This window comes from Nilaparvata lugens, chromosome Y, assembly GCF_014356525.2.
Source record: "Nilaparvata lugens isolate BPH chromosome Y, ASM1435652v1, whole genome shotgun sequence".
Classification (NCBI taxonomy): domain Eukaryota; kingdom Metazoa; phylum Arthropoda; class Insecta; order Hemiptera; family Delphacidae; genus Nilaparvata; species Nilaparvata lugens.
This window is the reverse complement of record NC_052519.1, coordinates 7,432,367-7,454,377: the sequence shown is the minus strand read 5'-3', so window position 1 is coordinate 7,454,377 and position 22,011 is coordinate 7,432,367. Positions and strand designations below refer to the sequence as shown.

At 33.5% G+C, this 22,011-nt stretch overlaps 1 long non-coding RNA gene across 1 annotated transcript; it reads left to right on the top strand.

Annotated features, from left to right (window-relative positions):
• The first annotated feature begins 18,839 nt into the window (after positions 1–18,839).
• LOC120355268 lies at positions 18,840–20,548 on the top strand. The gene is made up of 3 exons (XR_005573481.1): positions 18,840–19,123; positions 20,012–20,157; positions 20,475–20,548. It is a non-coding gene; the product is annotated as an uncharacterized LOC120355268 (long non-coding RNA).
• Positions 20,549–22,011: the final 1,463 nt, after the last annotated feature.

The following is a 22,011-nucleotide window of genomic DNA, read 5'->3' as shown; positions in this document are numbered from 1 at the left end:
GGCCCAACCAGTTCGGACATAAACTTAAACCTAGTTAGGAGGTCGGCCCAATCCTGCCTATACGACCCTGGAAGAGGCCCTCTGAGTTCAAGTGGGTTGAAATCTCAACCCTAATGCGAAAGAGGCACAAACTCCTCCAGGAGACGCAGACCACAGCAGAACTGTTCGACTCTCCCTCTTATCTATTTAACATGCCTTAACTAAGTGAGAACAGGGCGACTGGAGAAACAACGACTGTTGAAATGAAATAGATTTAATTTACAAAATAAATTGAATAGATCGATATTATGTATCCCTCACTAGTTCGCAAGAATGTCCAATTAGTTAACGTTGGAACATAAAATTCTTCTCAAATCACATTAAATTCGAATCTTAATACTACACCAAATTAATGCCTTAGACATCGGCTTAAAAAGAAACATAGGTACACATTTAAATACTCTCTACATCATAAAAATATGCAACTGTCGTCAGGATAATTGTTAGCAAAATTATAACTGTCTTCTCGTTAATGGTACAATTGAATAAAATGGACAAATTTATTATAAGTTTTCCTCAATAGTAGGCGAGAGTATCCAATTAGCTGTTAACGTTGGAATGTAAAAACCCTTCGCCACTCTCGTCCAAATCAAATTCTAATAAAACACTAACATTTCAATTAAATAACATTCAGAGTAATTATCAACTTGGTCAATTAAACAATATTAAATAATCATAGCACAGTACAACCTATCTCTTACTCCAGCCGCCAAATAGACTAAGATAAAAGTAATTCTCGACAATTTCAAAGGGAAGGTTCGGTCAAATATTAATCAATTATAGTGGCCAGAATAGATTCACTCACCCGTGATAATAATTCCGAGGGTCACTTTCATTAGGATCCAAAACCGCATCTTGGCTTCTGGATTCAGGTTAGAATCACACGAATACGTTGTTCCCGCGAATTAATTTATTGTTCTCACGGAAAATAATCACACGAATAAGTTCCACAAAATATATCAGAAAACTACAGGCGAACTTTATCGTTCATACTTCAGGAATAAGTTCAACAAATTAGCCTATAACGAAAAACTGGAACCAATCCTTATTGTCCGTATCGCTCGAATAATTTCAACAATATTATAACGAAACACAAAGAAAGATTCTATCGTTCATATCTCACGAATTGTTAAACATAACACAACGAGTACAACGAATTAATTCGACATCAACTAAACACTAAAGACACATTTTATCGCTCGTAGCACGCGAATAATTACAACAAATATAACGAATCAATTGAACTTGATTTTTATCGTTCGAATCACAAAATAAATTTAACAAAATATAACAATTAAAACTTATTTCACCGCAGTGCGTCTCGCGTTCGAGAGTAACCGTTCGCTCAGGAGTCCATCGCTGACTGACTCGAGGGCTGTCCATGGACATTACCCTAGCCTAAAACGCATGGGAAACTCACCTTTTTCTCACGGCAGAGAAAGAGTGAGAGCTCAAAATTGGATGGAGAAAGAGATAGTTCCTCGTGGAAAACTGTCACCAGATTGCAGTTTTTTCTCCACGAGGCAGAAGAATACGCTGTACTGTGCACAATTCTTATATTCTAAAACGCAATAATCTATTTCTCACACTAGAGAAAATTGAATACCCTTACGTCTAGAAAAAAAATGAACATTAGAAAATTCAGTCCGATCACGCCATCGAGTCCAAAGTTCAATGATTTTAGATTGGCGTATCATGAGAAATAAAAAAAATTAAATTAATTCACCTCCTCTCAATAATTCTACCCATTTACAAACTAATGTTCAAAAACTTTTAAATGTGGGAATTGTTAAATTTAAACCGTGCATACTGTTCGTGGAAAACAACGAACTTCCCGTAGAATCGTGATGTGCACACCTCAAGTTTTGTTAAAAATAGATGTTCCACAATCTTACTGATGATATGAAACTTAGCTGGGTGTAAAACCTGTAAACTATAGCGTGTTTGTTATGATAAACACTTTAGAAACACGCAAGCCCCAACCCCAAACCAAAACTTCGAATCAGGGCAAAACAAATCCAACAGACGAAATTCAAACAAGTTGCAGTGCCTACTAAAAGATCTACATGGCCAGAACATACAGCCGATCAGCTGTTCAAAAGCGTACACTTCAACCCGTGTTTACATTGAAATCCCTATGTCGAGTGGAATTTTTCATTAATAAACACTAATAATTCAACTGATAACTACTTTTTCGAAAAAAGGGTTCTTATTTTATTTCACCAATACAATTTTTGTCCTTCATCATGAATTTCAAGGGTAGTAATCATTGAGTTCTCTTAATATTCTTAGTTATTGGTTAACCAATTTGTAGGTTAGCCTTGTTTTAAATTAGCTTTTTCAAATTCAAACACGTATTTCAATTATTGTCAAAAAATATAGTGTAAAGTTGAGTTGCTTGAGCTTTGAATTAGGTCTACCTATTGTTTTTTTTTTCCAATTTTGATTACAGTATTGCTCAATTTCTACGAGAGGGATTACAATCACGGCTTTTGTAGTATGCTAATATTTATAGCTTAATTAGATTTAAGGAATTTTTAGATAAAACATAATTTTTTTGAAAAGGTAAATAGGTAGGCTATCACTCATTTTATTATATAAGTCACTATTGGAGGAAATCATAACAAGAATGGCTTGAAATAGAAAACTTTTGCAGTGTTGGTTATCTTTAGTATTAAGACAGAACATACAGTACGGTATTTCTAACAATATTATTATAAACGAAAATATGTGATCAATGATTATACTGCTAGCTTACTCAGTAAAGGATTTTAATATTCAGCCTGATCCAGTAACTTACATATCATTTTTATCTAATCTGTTTCTACTCTTAACAGAGTTTGACACAATTTGAAATTTGACGATTCCCCGATCCAAGACCGTGAGGAATACTGTGATGATAAAACAGCTGTACTATTTATAATCTGTTATCTCTGTTACTAAGACACATATTTAATGTTGAATAAAGCTCGTGTTGAGTTCAATTCTATTACAATTTATTCGACATTAAATATAAAATAAATGGGTCCTAAAAGAAAAACGAGTAAACGTCAAGATTTAGTCAGTGAAGGAGAAAACGATTCGCAAAACCAAATGCTTGGAAAAATACTGAAACCGACAGTTTTATCGATTGACCAAGATTCAGATGAAGCACCGAAAACGTGGAGACATTGGAAGGTAACATTTTTAAACTTCTTAAAAAACAGTTCAATCCCGAAAAAGGATGAATTGAATGTTTTGATCAATTATGTGTCACCGAATATTTTTGAAAGTATTTGCAATTGTATATCATTTGAAGAAGCTATAACAACTCTTGAAGAAAACTTTATAAAACCTCAAAATGTAGTACATGCACGTTACTGCTTATCTAAAGCAAAACAAACCCATGGAGAATCAATTGATCAATTCTATAATAAACTAAAACGGCTAAGTTTACCATGTAACTTTCAAGCAGTCACAGCTGACGATAACAAAAGTGAATATATCCGAGACGCGTTCATCTCCGGATTAGAATCATCGATAATCAGACAACATCAGGCACTATTAGACACTGGGAGCACAGCAAGTTTTATAGATAAGAAACTAGTAGTACAATCGAAGATGAAAACTATGCCATATTCCAATTTGATTACATTTGCTTCAAGTGCCTGTAACACTAAAACAACTGAGTGCGCTTTGAGTGAAATATATTTCCAGAACGAAGAATATAATGATTTTCCTTTGATCGTATTGAACAAATGTTGCGCTAGTGTAATTTTGGGACACGATTTTCTAAAGAACTTTTCATCCATCACTTTTGATTTCGGTGGATCTAAAGCAGCACTACAACTGAATGAAGACAATGACGCAAGAAGGCCTACTTATGAAATTAAAAAGTGTGCTCCAGCCCAAGCTACAGTAGAACCTGTCTCATTGTTTCATGATCTTCAACCGGACTGTCGGCCTATAATAACTAAATCGAGACGACATTCAGAAGAGGATTACTTGTTTATGATGAATGAAGTCAAACGGCTTAAAGATGCTGATATTATAGAAAATAGTCATTCTTCTTGGAGAGCTCAAGCATTTGTTATTTCAAGAGAGAACCAAAAGAAACGTATGGTGATTGACTATTCACAGACCATCAACAAATTCACGAATTTGGATGCCTATCCACTACCACTAATGGAAGAATTAGTCAATAAGGTAGCGCAATATAAAATATTCTCATCTATTGACCTGAAATCTGCCTATCACCAGATACCAATCTAGCCTGAGGAAAGGCATTTCACCGCATTTGAAGTTGGACACAAACTGTATCAATTCAAAAGAATTCCGTTCGGAGTCACAAATGGAGTAGCTGCTTTCCAGAAAGTGATTGATCAAATCATAGAACAAGAAAATTTGACATCATGTTATGCCTATTTAGATGATATTATTGTATGCGGAAGGACCCAAGAAAAACATGATGAAAATTTAGAAAATTTCTGGAGAGCAACAGAAAAATATGGCCTCACGATTAATGAAGAAAAGTGTAAAATATCTATGGAGAATTTAACCTTTCTGGGATTCGAAATTGGTCAGGGTATGATTAAGCCCGATCCAGATCGATTGAAACCACTCCTTGACTTACCAGCTCCAAAAAATCAGAAAGAATTGAAGCGTGTCCTTGGAATGCTTGCACACTACTCCAAATGGATAAAAGAATTTTCAAAAAAGATCCATCCACTTGTGCATAATACTCACTTTCCGTTGAATGAAGAATGCAGAAATATATTTGAATCATTAAAAAAAGAAATAGGATCTGCAATTCTAGTGCACATTGATGAAAAAGTCCCGTTCACTTTGGAAACTGATGCCTCAGATTACGCTATTGGAGCAGTATTAACACAGAATGAGAGACCAGTGGCGTTTTTCTCAAGAACTCTTTCCACATCTGAAACTAGGCACTCTGCAGTGGAAAAAGAAGCTTATGCCATTGTGGAATCAATCAGGAAATGGCGACATTACTTACTTGGACGAGAATTTACACTTATCACAGACCAGAAATCAGTTTCATTCATGTTTAGTAATAAACAAACCAGCAAGATTAAGAATGACAAAATCCAACGATGGCGCCTTGAATTGTCAGAATATAAGTTCAATATAATTTATAGAGTTGGAAAAGAGAATATACCAGCAGATACACTATCAAGAGTCTGTGCCACTGTTGGATGCCATACAGATATAAAGAAACTGATAAAAATTCATGAGGACCTGTGTCATCCAGGAGTTACTCGACTCCATCATTGGACCAAAACAAAGAACTTACCATATTCAATAGATGATGTAAAAGAAGTATGTTCCAAATGTATTACATGTTCTGAAATGAAACCACGCTACGCCAAAGGAACTGGCCGCCTTATCAAAGCAACTCGACCATTTGAACGTCTTAATATGGATTTCAAAGGCCCACTACAATCAAGTTCAAGGAACAAGTATATTTTAGTTCTTATAGACGAATATTCCAGATTCCCATTTGCCTTCCCTTGTCCTGACATGACTACTAATACAGTAATAAAACACCTTACATCACTATTCTCTCTTTTTGGTGTACCGTCTTACATACATTCCGATAGAGGAACATCGTTTATGTCATCAGCTTTGAAAAATTTCCTACTATCAAAAGGAATTGCCAGCAGCAGAACATCGCCCTATAATCCAGCCGGTAATGGGCAAGTCGAACGGTACAATGGAGTTATATGGAAAAGTGTGATGCTAGCCCTAAAATCGAGAGGTTTGAACAACAGTCACTGGGAACAAGTTCTCCCCGATGCCCTTAACTCTATTCGTTCCCTATTATGCACAAGCACCAACTGCACACCACATGAGCGGATGTTTTTACATGCAAGAAACTCAAGTAATGGAAAACCATTACCAACCTGGCTATTGACACCTGGACCAGTATGGTTGAAGAAGATGACAAAAAACTCAAAACAAGAATCGCAAGTTGAAAAAGTTGAATTAATCGAGAGTAACCCTGAATATGCGTTTGTTCGCCACAACGACGGCAGAGAATCGACAGTCTCACTTCGCCAGCTCGCCCCATACCCAGTAGCGGCTCGTGATCTTTCAGCTTGGGGGTTCAACAAGATGATCTATTGGGGAGAAAGGTCAAGAGGATATAGAGTGTTGAGCATAATCAAGCGTAAAGGTAATCAATAAATAATCATTTTAAGGATTTACCCCTCAAAGATTAAGCATATTTTCTACAAATATGGATTTTTTTTCCTGTTCATATTTTTCTTGTTTGATTTTTACTTCGGGAGTTGGTATACCATCATGTTTTATTTTACACCTATCCTTAATATTAATAATGTTTGTATTTATCAAATACTGAACCTTATTCAAATTTCTTCATCAAAATTCTGTTACGGTAACACAATAAATTATATTCACACTCTCACTAAAATAAAATGGACACACTAGAAATACTCATGAATACACGAAACACACTAGAAATTACTATATTCCTCTACACGCAAAAACAATTTATGTAACGAAAAATGCAGTGAAATCTATCAGAACTGTAAACAGTAAATACCCGAAACCATATCGTATAACCTCAAAACTTTCACGCTTAGGCTATTCCTTGTTTACCGCTTTTTTACTGTTTACTGTCATCAAATTTAAATTTATTGGTAATAAGCAAGTTCAAGATGGCACTGTATCCGTTTCACGAATACTCACGATTCATTCCGAGGTTTACCGAATGCTTCACTTGCCTTGGCTAGATTCGGCTACTCTCGGATGAACTCGTGCTAACTTGGTTCAGACAGGATTGTGAACCAGATTCGTGCTAGCGAACCGATTCCCCTCCTCCGTTCTACTACCTTACCCAGCCCTGTTTTTGGGTTCACATCGGGGAATGAACACTGTTTCAAGCTAGCAAGGTAGAAAGACAAGGAAGACAGTAGTAACTAGGCCAATGACAGATGAAAATCTCGACTTATTTAAGAATTCACTCTCCAATGTAGACTGGAACACATTTGTGCGTGAAACTCATTCTTTGAACTCTGAACAGATATTTAATAGATTTTTCAATATAATACATTATTATTTTAATATGTTCATTCCTGAAAGAAAAATAGTTGTGAATAATCATCAAGGCGCAAAGAAAACAAGAAAAACAAAACTAAAAAACTGGTACACACCACAATTAGCGAAAATGAAAAACACAGTATTGTTATATTTAGATATTTCAAGGAGAGATAATACTGATGAAGCTAGGAAGGCATATTTAGATATTAGAAGATCATATAAGCAGTTAATTAATAGAGCTAAGAAAACATATAACATTTCTAAAATTGAGTCTACTAGTAATAAGAGTGCAAAGCCGCATGGAAAATAATAAAATCTGTTCAGGAAGAGGCTCGAAAAGATCCAATTCCATTCACACCCAATGAAATGAATAACTTTTTCTTGGACGCAGTGATGGATGTTCATGATAAGATTGACCGGCCCAATTTAACGGCAATTAATTTATTGGAGCAAAACTTCAATTTCCCTCTTAACCAGGATAAGCCCAAATTCTCATTTCACAAAGTTTCCACACGTGAAGTGCTTGATATAGTACTTAGTTTCAAAGCTTCATCCAGTGTTGATATTTACGGCTTTTCAAGTAATCTATTGAAGAAAATTATTCATAATATTATAAATCCATTCACATATTGTATAAATAGATGCCTGAGAGATGGAGTTTTTCCTGAAGTTCTAAAAATTTCCAGAATTGTACCTTTCTATAAGAAGGGGCCAAAAGATATTCCAGGTAGCTATCGTCCCATCTCATTGGTGCCATGTTTTTCAAAAGTCCTTGAGACCATAATGCATAGGCAGTTATATGAATATCTTCAAGAGCACAATATTATAAGTAATGCTCAGAATGGATTTGTTAAGGGTAGGTCAACTACTGGAGCCATGGATGCTCTTGTCAAGAATATTCTGAGCGCTTTTGAGAATAAAGAGTATGCTCAGGTGACTTTTTGTGACCTGAGCAAAGCTTTTGATTGTGTTGTGCACTCTCTCTTACTGGATAAATTGAAATTTTATGGCGTTTGTGGAGCAGATCTTAGCTTATTTAAAACTTATCTTGTGGGACGTAGACAAGTGGTGTGTATTGGAGATAAGAGATCAGATGTAGCATGTGTAAAATTCGGTGTCCCACAGGGATCAGTTCTCGGGCCATTGCTTTTTATTCTTATGATAAATGACCTTCCTGCTGTTCTAAATTGCCGTTCAATACTGTATGCTGATGACACAACATTTATCAATAAATGTACTGACCTTCAAAATCTTAAAAATCTAACTGAGACCACTCTGATGCAAGCAGCGACATGGTTTAGGGCTAACGGCTTCATGCTCAACGAGAATAAAACACAGACTATGCACTTCACCCTTAGAGGTGGCTTAGATTGTGTGGATGCAATAAGCGATGTAAAATTTCTGGGGATATTCATTGACAGTTATTTGACTTGGGAAGCTCATATTAATTATATATCAAGCAAACTTTCAAGAGTGATTTATCTGATCAGACAACTGAAAAATCATGTTCCAGATAATTATTTGAGATCGATATATTTTGCCTTTTTCAGAGTATTGCAGCATATGGCATACTACTGTGGGGAAATAGTAGTCATGCAGAAAATATTTTATTATTGCAAAAGAAGGTGGTCAGGGTTTTAACTGATTCTCATAGACTAGCACACTGTAAGCCTCTTTTCGTCCAGCTCAGAATAATGAACTCTTAATGAATTTTTACATATATACTCTATCGTTGCATGTTAAAAAAAACTCATCCAATTTAAAATTAAGGCATCAAACTCATAGCTATAACACAAGAAATTGTCATAGGATTGATATTCCCTATCATAAGTTATCCAAAACAACCAAAAGTTATGATACAATTGGTATAAAAATTTGCAATAAATTACCTACAGATTTAATATCAGAGACAGAAAAGAAATTTAAGACGAGATTATTGAATTGGCTTGTGATAAATCCTTTTTATAGTGTTGAAGAGTTCTTTGAGAGTGAAATAATTGTTGCTTAGAGTTGAGCGGTTTCTATTTGTATTTATATATTGTTCTAAAGGCTCAAGTTGTGCTGTAAGGAATATGTTTTGTACATTCAAATGAATATTATTGATGTATTTGAAAAATACAGTTGACTTACAGTTTACTTAGGTACTGTATTATTTTAAGACTCAGTAATGTAATTTTGTATGTACAGTTGCTGTAAAATTTGATTTTATCTTTTGTCTTACTGTAATCAATATTTGACTTTGCCTATTGTTCTAAGAATTTAACGGCAATAAAATCATATCTATTTATTTATTTAAGCAAGCCACTCCGGGCTCTCAGGCACCGGCCGCAAAACATCGACGTTAAGTTTACGTAGATGAAAAATGTTGTGATGTAATTTCATGAGTATAAAATAAAAATATAATTATTTGAGTTGCAAATTCATCATTGTATAGGAAGTTGATTCAATTCTGGGGGTTCAATGAACCATTGAACACATAGGACGAGCCGCCACTGCCCATACCTCACGAGTGCCGATTGATATTAAGGGGGGAAGATTGTGATGATAAAACAGCTGTAATATTTATAATCTGTTATCTCTGTTACTAAGACACATATTTAATGTCGAATAAAGCTCGTGTTGAGTCCAATTCTATTACAAATACATCTTACTCATCGGAAGTAAGTACCGCTAAGTAGTGTTCTTTATGGGTTATGGCTGATCGATACAGAGTAAATAATAATTTGTTGTAGAGTGAGATATCAGAGTTCTTGTATTTATATCATATGTAAGACCATGTCGTATCATGAAAAATCTATGTATATTCTTCAATAGTGCTAATGAACCAATGCTATGTTCATTGACGCTCTGGTAGGATACTACTTGAAAGATTTATTCTTGGTCACAAAAGTAATAATATGAATAATATTCTGAAACATGAGAATAAGGGTATGATCACATTGAATGGGTATGTGCAAATTTTCGTCGAATCATGCATGACCCGAAAAACAAAATTTGAAAAATGCTATTGAAACACGTTGTTCACACTGAACGCAACCAAGTGCATGCTTACAGTGTGAGTGTTCCTCTTGCTCTTTTCAGATATTGTACGTTTCTCGTCTGCAAGCTTGGTAATGCATAATTAAGCGCGCTCTTGCACAAATTATATTAATATTTTTGATGGTCTCTTCTAACATGCAAAGGCTAGAGTCCCCCAGCTGAGTTAAGATTATCTGCTAAATGGCAGGGGTATCATTATAGCGCAACAATCCAATTCAGTGTTGCTATAAATTTGTCATTTCATTCCTTGAACTGTTATTTCATATTATGCTAAAAAATTGTATAAAATTTGAACATTTTCTGCTCATTAGGTTTTGAAAATGCTGATAAAACACAGATAAACACGGGAAACGCCAATATCTAGCACACCTTCTAGGCCCTGCAATAGCCTACATAACTAATACACCTCAAGTTACCTGAAATTTTGTACCAAACGTAAGAATTCTCTAAAAGCTAAGAAAACGCTGGTAAGAGCAAAAAAATCGCCTATTCTGGGCGATATAGAAGTCAATAAGGTTTAGCTATTTTGAATTTCTAGACCCTACAACTGAACTTGTATTCAACATTTTTCTGTCAATTCTTGAGAAAGCGCATACTGTATTGGCTATCTTTGAATTTTTTTTCAATTACGGTCTCAGTCACTACACCTCCGTCTTTATGGAGGTAGTGTCTTAGTGCGCCTCTAGAAGGTTGAACATTAACTATATTTCATTTTGATAACTTTAAAGTGAAAAAACACTCATATTCTTTTGGTGTGGCGACTACCGTTTCGAGTTTCTGTTCGGCTTGAGAATGTACAACACACCAGCACTAAACGGTCGTCGTTACACCAAAAGAATGTGTTTTTTTCAGTTTAAAGTTATCAAAATACAATATACTTTGTAATAATATTGGTAAAAAATATAGATAATCAACAACCAATCAACTGAAACACGACTTTCTTACTTATCCGGGTGAGTAAATAGATTAATGGGTAAAAGAATGAGTGTAATTTTTCTTCTACCTAATATATATTAATATAAAATATAATGTCAAAAAACTGATATGTTCATACTTCATTCAGTTTTGAAGCTCTGCTATTCGAATTACAGCACGATCTTTAATAACTTTTGCTTTATTAATTAGCCACAGTTGTGGGATCAGAGGAAACACATACCGTAATTCAAAACACTACTAGCAGTTTTAATGATTCTAAACTTTGAAGAAAGTATAGGTATATACAGTGGTTCAATTGAAATATTATTCATGATTGTAAATGTCATAATGTCAATAAAAAAATTTCGGTGTTAAACTATACAGTTAATTTTGTAGACCTACCAGGGTACGCTATTTTATAAATTGTAACTCATTCTCTATTAAATGTATGCCAGCTATTAATCATATTAAGTCTAAAAAAGCTTTGATAATATATATATATTTATATGTAATATTTATCCTACACGATTCAAAATCAACACTTTTTTACTTGAAAGTTTTGAAAAAATAATGAATTTAGTCTTAAACTCCAGAATAGAGTTCAGCGCACCCGTAAATACATCATACTTAAATTCGTTTAAAAAGAAACTAATTTAGATTATCAACAATGTTTTTATAATTTATTGTTGATCAATAACATGATAATTCTTATTTATAAACCATGACTCGGCTAAACTTAATACTTTTGTAAAAGAAGTAAGTTTGAATTTGAATAAGCTATCTTGAAACATGTAACCTACAAATTGGTTAACCAATAACTAAAAATATTAATATAATTCAATGATTACTACCCTTGAAATTTATGATGTAGGTTAAAATTTGAATTGGAAAAATAAAATAACAAGTCATTATTTCAAAAAAGTGATATCAGTTGAATTATTAACGTTTATTCACGAAAAATTCCATTTAACATAGGGTTTTCAATGTAAACACGGGTTGAAGTGTACGCTTTTGAACAGCTGATCACCTGATGGTTCTAGCCTTGTAGTTTCGTAAGCAACGCAAGTTGTATCGTGTCGAAGTCTAAGATGAGTTATCGACGAAATGAGCGGTTGACAATAGTGAGGTCGATACAAAGCGATAGTCAATAGTTTTGTTTGACCGGTAATTTTTTGAAATTTGGAACTTTCATTTCTGTTGGTATTTTATCTGATTTTTAATAGCCTAACTAATTTATGAGGCTACATTCATGATAATATTCGAATATTTTCATTGTTCTACTGAAAAATTATAAATTGAATGATGAATGATACATTATTGTTTTGTTTGAAAATACAGGGTTTTTTACTACTGTTAATAACTTTTTGAATAATTGTTGAATTGAAAGCTCCTAGAAATAAATAATTTTCCATGATTTTCAATATTCAGATCAAAGAAAAGGCATTCCTGGGAAAATCTTGACGTGAAATAAAACACATAATAATTTATTATAATTATAGTAATACTCTGACTAATTATCACGAAATACAAAAATCTGGTGTGGCGCACTCACACAACTTTTCTTGCCTTTATGAAAATTGATCACCTGACGATAGTGTTCACGCGCATCTCAAGTCTACTAATTCAAAGATCTGAGCCAACTGGTGACAGGACAATAACGCTGGAGACACACAAGGTCTGCTATCTCTTCATAGTGAATGATTTAATAGAATCAACAGTTTGCAATTGGATAATAACATTTTCTCAAATTTCAAGCTTATTTTCAATTTTAGGTGTAAATGTTACTGAACATTAGTTGTTGAGATTTTCATGCTCAATCTTTCCCACTAGAAATGTTTTGTTTAAATTGTATCTGAAGGCAGATAATCGGAAATCTAAAATCAAACTTTGCATAGATGTGGCGGAGTTCCTGAAATTTTTACAGATATGGGTCTTGTGGCAGTTGATAGAACTTATCAATGACTATTCTAGGTATTAATTTGATCAAAATCGTTGGATTATATAGTATATTTTACAATATAGTGTACAATGAACACCTGAACAGTACGTAATAGACGAACTGTAAGTAAGACATCGGAAGAAAGAAGTAGGTACTAAAAGTAAAATAGTAAAATAATCAAAGGGTAGGTACTATAATTCTGAAATTGATGTTGCTTTCCATGACGAAACACTATATAGCCTAATAACTTTGTTGTAGTTCAGACACTGTGCTACTTGTAAATATTTGAATAACCAAATCAAATCAAATCAAATCAGTTTATTTCCACATTTGGTACATTAAAAGAATATGTAAAAGTGCATACATTTCATTGTTTTTACAATATTTCAAACAGGTTATTAAAGATTTTTTTTTACATATTATACACTATTACCATAATACATATATAGAGTAGAATTCCCCCAAAAAGACTGTTCGTCTGTGGTTGAGGGAGAGTTCTTATCAAGTAAGAGTAATATGTATCTCATCAAATAATAATATACTACAAACATACTTAATTAATAAGATATTTTGTCTACATCAGAGGAGAAAAAACAAGACAAAACATTTTGTTTTGTTTGTTAGCGCAAAGTGATCATAAAAGTGAGATACAGAAAAGTGAAAGAGCAAAGGGATCAAGACAAGCGGTGATGCAAATGTAATATTAGTATATAATCAATGCTGGGATGCTACGTGTAGGGTGAAAGAAGAAGTTGTTCAGCTCCATTCCAGCCCAAGCCAAAGAGCCACCCCACCAACCTCCTTTTATACACCACATCGCTGCAACCCTCGGCCTCCCTCATGTCTTCCGGCAAATTCCTATAGATAATTTGAGCTAAGTAAAACGGTGATTTAAGTTCTATTCCATGCATTAAGCTGGGGATAGAATAGTCATGGTTATTTCTTAGTCTAGTATGGTAATTGTGCTGTATGTTGGCAAGAAGTTCTATTTTATGTTTCCTAATATATGTAAGAATTGTTTTAATAAATAGCTGTCTTAAATTTAACACAGGGAAGTCCGAGAAAAGCAGCGACGTGGGGTACCTGGGTTCTTTTTTCAGGATGGTCTTCATGATTGTACGTTGGGTAACAGCCAGTGGCTCCAGGCATGTGGATGATACCCCTCCCCATGCTATTATGCCATACTGCAACACTGATTGCACGTGAGCAAGATAAATCCTCCTACACAACCTGATGTCTAGTACATTACTGAGTTGAGACAGACCATAAAGCAACCTCCTAACCCTCTGTTTCAAATTCTGTACATGAGGGACCCAACTCAGATGATTGTCAAAAATAACCCCTAAGTATTTATATTGGTCGACTCTCTTGATTGACCCACATGCACATGCAGTAGATTCTATATCCCTACAGGAATGCATTTTTACTTGCCTAGAACCTGGATCAGATGGTTCCTGGTCGCTATAGGCATATACTTTGTTTTACTCAGATTTACTGTTAAACTATTGTGGTCAAACCAATTTTTTATTCTAGCGAGATCATTTGTGGCTTTTCTATAAACTTCCTCCCATTCTCTACCTACAGAAATTACAGCAGTGTCGTCAGCAAATAGAAATATTTTACTTGTTGTGTTCAATTGGGAAATATTATTAATATATACCAGGAACAATGTTGGACCCAGAGTGCTTCCCTGAATTACTCCAAAGTCAATACTGTCCATTTCACTGGATTTTCCTTCAATTTGAACAAATTGCTGGCGCTCCGAGAGATAACTCCTGAACCATTGCAAGGCGGTATTTTTAACTCCAATGGCCTCAAGTTTATGCAATAGCTTATCTCTATCTACTGAATCGAAGGCCTTGGCCAGGTCCAGGAATGTGATAATAGCCTTATTTTTCAATTTAATTGACTCTGTTATATATTTAGTTACTTCAAATAGGGCATCGTCAGTATTTTTAGATTTTTGAAAACCATATTGATTTTTTGCTAAGATGTTATTTTTTGTTAAAACTGTATTTTAACGCACTTTTCGATAATTTTGGACAAAGTAGCAAGAAGAGAAATAGGTCGGTAGTTAGTTAGTTCGTTTTTTGGCCCTGATTTGTAAATTGGAATGATTTTTGAAATTTTTAATTTTTCTGGAAATTGACCTGCATGAATGCTTAGATTTATTAGATGATGAATAGGGTTAATTAGTGAATCTATGTTTTCTTTGAATATTTTTGTGGGTATGAGGTCATGCCCAGGGGCACTCTTTCCTTTGAGACTGTTTATTACCACCCTAAGTTCCTCTTTGGTAACATCCTTAAACTCAAATACTGTGTTAACTCCATATTTGTGATCATTAATTTCTGGTTCACCAACCGGGCTTAGGGATCGAGATAATGAAGCTCCAACAGCAGTTAAATATTTATTAAAACTATTACAAAGATCATTGACATCTTGGATTTGTGCTGAATCTCCAGTTTTAGCAAATGCTCCAATTGGGAAAGGTTGATGTGCTGTAGCTTTTCCAGCAATTTCTCTCACAACGGGCCAGAACTTTTGTGGATTGTCTGATACTTCATCAACTTTATTCTTATAATAATCATATTCAGCTCGCTTAATTGTTGAGTGTAGGAGGTTCCTGTATTGTATGAATTCGTTTTTTAAAGCAAGACAGTAAGGTTGTCTGTTGAGTTTTTTCTTTAATTTATCGCGGTGGCGGATAGAGTTTACCAAACCTCTGGAAATCCATGGTTTTATTTTTGTATTTTTAGATGATATTTTTATTTTTGATGTCTTATTAAGGAGAATAGTCTGGATAGTATCAATGAATAAATTAGTTGAAAGATTGATATTATTTTCATTAGTAGCATCGTCCCAATTCTGTCGAGACAGGGAATTCTTAACACCGTTCCAATCTATTTTTGAATAATATTCTTCTTTTACAGGTGGTTTGACAGATTTTTGAGTTGTTAATTTCATGCATATGGCATAATGGTCAGTAATTGCAGTTTGGAGTACAGTTGTTGCTACATCAAAAGAGGGCGGTAGTCTGACAAAGTAATGATCGATGCAAGTGTTGCTGGCCGGTCTGGTCACCTTGTCGACACAAGACACAAGGCCCGCCTCGTTCATTACATCCAGGTACTTTTCTTCCAGTGTATGAGGATTAAGATTCAAAAGGTTGCAATTTATATCGCCAGAAAATATTTTTAAACACCTATTGTTATTTACCTGTTCATTAAAGTATGACTCTATAGATTCTACAAAAATATGAAGATTTGAGTTGGGGCTGCGATAAATTGCCAGAATTTCACACGGAACACCAGCCCAGTGAAAAGTGAGGGAGAGACATGTGGCTATACCCCCTAATTGAAACTCGCAGCACGATGCAGATATTTCATGGTCTATGTAAACGACAACTCCATCACTTTGATTAAGATTGTTGAATGACCTGTACAAATTATAACCGGGAATTTCCATCAAATCGCTCTCATCGTTCAGCCAAGCTTCCGTAAGTATTATGCATGTGAAACTATAGGCCAAGTTCTGCAATACTACAAGGAATTCGTCAATGTTTCTTCTATAACTTCTAATATTTTGTTGGATTACAGTAAAATTTTGTTGATTCGCATCACCGCCCCTCCCAAGCCCTCCGCTTTCAATAAAATTACTACAAAAATTCTTAATATCTGAACACTCTGTGCAATTAATTGTTGGAATATCTAATAATTCTACAGCATTTCTAATCACAAGAAAAGAAAAGAGCAGCAAAAAACCTAAACAACGGCAAGCCGTCCGACCAGACGTGAAAATAAATATAAAAAAGAGGGGGAAAATATATAATATCAATTGAATACAGGAATTCTTAAAAAATGAATAAAACAAAATTGAATGCCAGTACAGTATAATAATAGATTGAGAAGAAAGAATTTTTGAAGCAAAAGAGGAAAATTTGATTAATACTCGAAACTTTCTTTCACCTAGATAAGGATACTTTTGTAGTTTGTAAGACGTAAACAAGCGATAACGAAGATGCTCGGAATCATTCTTGATCAAGGTATACTTTATTAATTAAGCTAGAAGAAATACATAAGCCTTTGCGAGTCCAATTTTCTCTTAAACGTTAACATTAATAATTTATGTCTTGTATAAGACAGTATAGTTATAATATATAGAATAATAAATGATCTAATAAGAAGAAATGGAATCTTTGGAACAAAGAAGAAATTAAAACTTAAACGTTCCGTATCTCTACATAGATAAGGAACTCTGTAATTATTATGGACAGGTGGGTGATAATCAGGATATTCGGTGCTTTATTTATCAAATTCCTTTAATTAGAATTTAGCCACCTCTACCAGTATAGAAAGAAAATTCAGTTTTAGGTTCGATAGCAGAATTCAGAGTAGTCAATTTCTCAATAATTAATAGTGTGAATGTATATTATTTTATTGAACTTATTTATTCATTTTATAGAGTTAGCAAGGAGTTTATAATAGGTGTAGCATGCTAAATTATTATTAGTATGCTAAATTATTATTAGTATGCTGTATTATTATTCATCTAAGTATGCTAAGTTATTCTTTTTATTACATGGTTATCAGATAAATAGATAAGTAGACAGCTCTATAACATGATACAACTATCTTAGCATCTAGAGTCTCTGAATACCCTTAGTCTATATGAAAAGAAATAAAGAGCAAAATAAAATATGCAAACCTCTCCAATTGCAATATATAAAGAATGACAATAAAACAAAATAATATTGAAAGGTAATATTGAGAAAAGAAAAAAAATTAATTAAGTAACACAAGAATAGACTCACTATTAATCAATACACTAAAAGAGATAAAAGGTTACTATTATTATTATTATTTTACTGAACTTGATCATTCATTTTATTAATTAAATAAATATATTTTTCCAAACCATAGTTGTATTATTTTGTATAGTTAATATCACGTTATTTTTTAAGATCATAGTTGTAGTTTTTGTGTAGATCATATCAGGTTATTCTATAAATTGCGGTTCAAATTAATAGACAGCACAAAACAGTTTCGTATATCTTATAAAGTCTCTAGGTTCTTTTACCCTCAAAGCACTCCTCTCCAAGTTGATAAAGAGAAATAAAGTTCAAATAAAAGTATTTAATCCTTTCAATTATTAACTAAAAAATGAAAAATAATAAATTCCTTAATAATTAGCTTGGAGATATAAAAGACTTTTTATTCCAAACTGTCCTGTACTCAGATCAACTAAAAGAAGAACATACCACCGGGTTGAACAGTTTACTTGACTTGACTTGGCGTGGGGTTAGCGGGTGCTGCACTGCCCTGGCTGCAGTGCACTCAGGTGACAGTGCACAGTAACACTCTGATGAAGCTACTCCTCAAGAGTGAAATGCATTCAAATTCAAATTCAAAATGTTTTTATTGCCGTGAACAAATAGATGTATTGACAAAGTCATCAGGTAAACATCAATACTTCAAGAAAAATAAGTGTTTTTTCAAATATTTACAAGTAACACAGTGTCTGAACTACAACAAAGTTACTATAAAACCATTTAAATAAAAAAAGTAACCCTGAATTCATACATTTTATTAAAATAATCTCTTGGAAGCATTGAAATTATATGCTGTATTCAGGCGGTGGGACCTTCCCGCAAGGGACTCCCCACCAACAAAAGCCATACTGTAAGAATTTATTTTATTGAAAACCCTTGGTTCATAACTAAGAAAAGTTATTCCTGACAAAAATAAACAGAAACTTTGATTCCATCTCAAGCAACACGCAAGAATCTTCATATTTCAAAGACCTAGTAGCTTTGAGAACATATCACACTAATCCATATCAGTTTCAGAATGGAAAGAACGTCGATTGAGTCTGCGGTTGCAGTACGGTGTCATCTTACAAGGCATGTCAGCATAGAGAGAAATCGCATCACATATCCACATCCATATATGCTGAACCAATCTTGTATCATGTTAATACTGGCTAGACCGCTTTGCAGCAAGGTATTTGATGACAAAAATGAGATTTATTTTCAGTCTTATTCTAGTTCAGTTCAACTGGATAGAGTATAGAGAGGAGACTAATAATAAATTTATGAGAACTGTATCAGCGTTATACACAGCTTTTCTGCAGGTGCGTATAAATTATTATTACTATTTATATTCTAATTAATACTATTAGGATGTATTATATAATATTATTGATGAACAGATGGAAATAAATTGAAAGTAGCATTTGTTCAAATGCTAAGAAAGAATAATAATAATTATTATTAAACGAAAGTCCCAATTGAATGCTGTAAATCACCCCCAAAACTTCTGCTATTGCAAATATTTATTTTCATTAATAGAAAAATTTCAACATATGGACCCTTACAGCTTTATGCCAAAACAAGCCTTATTGGAAATCAATTGTTATAAAAACAGAAACCAAATTAATAAGAAAGAAATAAATTAAAAAATAACAATAAAATGGTTTGGGATAAACATTATAAATAGAAAATGAATTAATGAAAAAAACAAATTGACTAACTGTAAGAAGAGAGCAGGTAGCAAGCCTACTTTAAGAAAATGAAAATGAATTTTAAATTTAAAAATCATTTTATTAATGTCAAATATTGACAACAGGGTTAACAGCTAGATGGAAATTCGGGGTGATTTACAGCATTCAGTTGGGATTTTCGTTTAATAATAATTATTCTTGATAAACTATTTTAGATTAAAATTCATAGTTATACTGGAATTTATTCATTTCATTAGTTGGAACATCTCATTAACAACTGAATATATGAACCAGAGACTGATGGTTGCATTGGACTTCAAATCAAATTTGACATTGGTGGATTATATTTGATATCACAGTGCCATCAAATAATAATTATTTAGCTAATGGTTACTGAGATACAGTATCACAATGATAGAATCATAATTTCAACTCAACGGATCTTCTTCTGCTTTATATAATTGTCGGTCAATATTTATTTATTTTGTTTATATTTTGTAAGACTTACATGTTTTTCAGAGAACATGACAATCGACTTCTATTACATGGACATAAGTCCTCCAGTAAGGGCGGTCAACTTATGTTTGGCGGCGCTCAATTTGGAAGTAAACAGGAAGGAAATAAATCTATTCAACATGGAAAACTTGGAGCCTGCTTTTATACAAGTGAGAGAGAAGACTTGTTGAAATATGTGTAAAATAGATAATGTAATGTTATTGAATTGTTGAATATTGCATTACGAGTGAAGGCTGCTTACAATAACAACAATTACTGTTTTTTCGACATTATTCTCTATCTAGCCTACTGTTTATAACTGTAACATGATGAATAGTTAATTCAAATGATAATGCAAAATACGATTGAAATCGAATTATTATTCCAATTCAATACAGACTATTTTATAACGCACCTCTTTTTACTCAATTTTTATTATTAAGCCTATAAAAATAATGTCATTGGTTGTATTTCTCAATTTTTGCAGTTGAATCCTCAACACACAATCCCAACCATAGTTGATGATGGATTTGTTCTCTGGGACAGGTTGGTAATCAAATAATTACCTACCTAATTGATCAAGAAATCAAGTGATTAATTCTCATTCAATTTGACCTACAAACCTATATTAGATAGATAATAATATAATCATATTTACTGATCGAAATTAAGCTATATCAGTCTGTATATAATCCTTTAACAAATGCAAGTTGTTTCATTTACTTGCTTTTTATTTGTTACATCACTAGTAGAGTTCTTATCGGGCAGCCGATGAAGTCGGATCGGAGTTTATCGCAGTCGAAAAACAACTTCAGCGTGTCTCAGCGTATCGGCCGGTTAGCAGTGAAAAATCATAGTGAATTTAATTCGTAGCAGTAATTTTAGTGGAATTTAGTAATCAGTAGAACTTCTACTTAGTAGAAATTAGTAATCAGCAACATGGTGAAGTGTAACAAATGTACAAAGGACATTGCACCGACAAAAGACGGGAGCAGCACGTGTGTGAGCTGCCAGGCACAATTTCATAACTCATGTGTCAGTGAATGTGTTACACGTGGTTCACAAAAATCTTGGAAATGTGTAAAGTGTTGCAGTGAGCAGACAGACACCATAGTTAAACCAACGGTCGACTACGAGCGGGTTAATGAAATAATTGTGAAAGCGATTGCTGCCTTAAAAGAGGATATGAAGAACCAGTGGGACGTTAACAACAAGAAATTGGATAGCATACAGGAAGAGATGAGTAATATGAACAAAGACATTACTTGCCTTAAAACAAAAATGGACGAAATAGTTGAAAAAGCGACCAGTACAGAAACAAGGGTGCAGCAGCTAGCTGATGAAAATTGTAAATTGCATCAAGAATTAGCCGTTGCGAAGAGAGAAATTCACGATCTTCAAATACAAACTAGGAAAAACAACATAGTAATTTCTGGCATCACAATTCAATCAAAAGGGACCAATGTATGTAAGAAACTGGTTGCTCTACATTCACGCTTCTTCTTTCTAATCATATGAACCATATGACTTGTTAATAATTTACTAATGTTGTTTATCAAACTAACAGCAGAGCTGATGAGAGAATCATTGAATGTTCATATTTGTACAGTTTAAGATTTATTGAGATTTATATTATAATTGACATTAAAATCGATTTTCTAAAGTAAATGAAAATCTCTCGTCAATTATTCATTTCAAGTAATATGTGCGAAGTAAGATCATCATAAATCGATTTTTTTGTTCAACATGCCGAAAAAAGGTAAGAGTAAATTTTCAATTGATATTGATAGGAAATTTGTTTTGGAAAAATTCTCGGGGAAAATTGGACAAAATGCAAAATTCTGGCTGGAAGATTTTGAGAAAGAATGTATCCGTTACAATATCCACAACGATGAAGAAAAAATAACATGTTTGAGACTATTTTTAGAAGGGAGCTCTGAAGATTGGTATACTTCCAACAAATATAAATTGGGATTGAAAAATTGGAATTTGTGGTCAAAAACATTCCTCCAAACTTTTTCTAA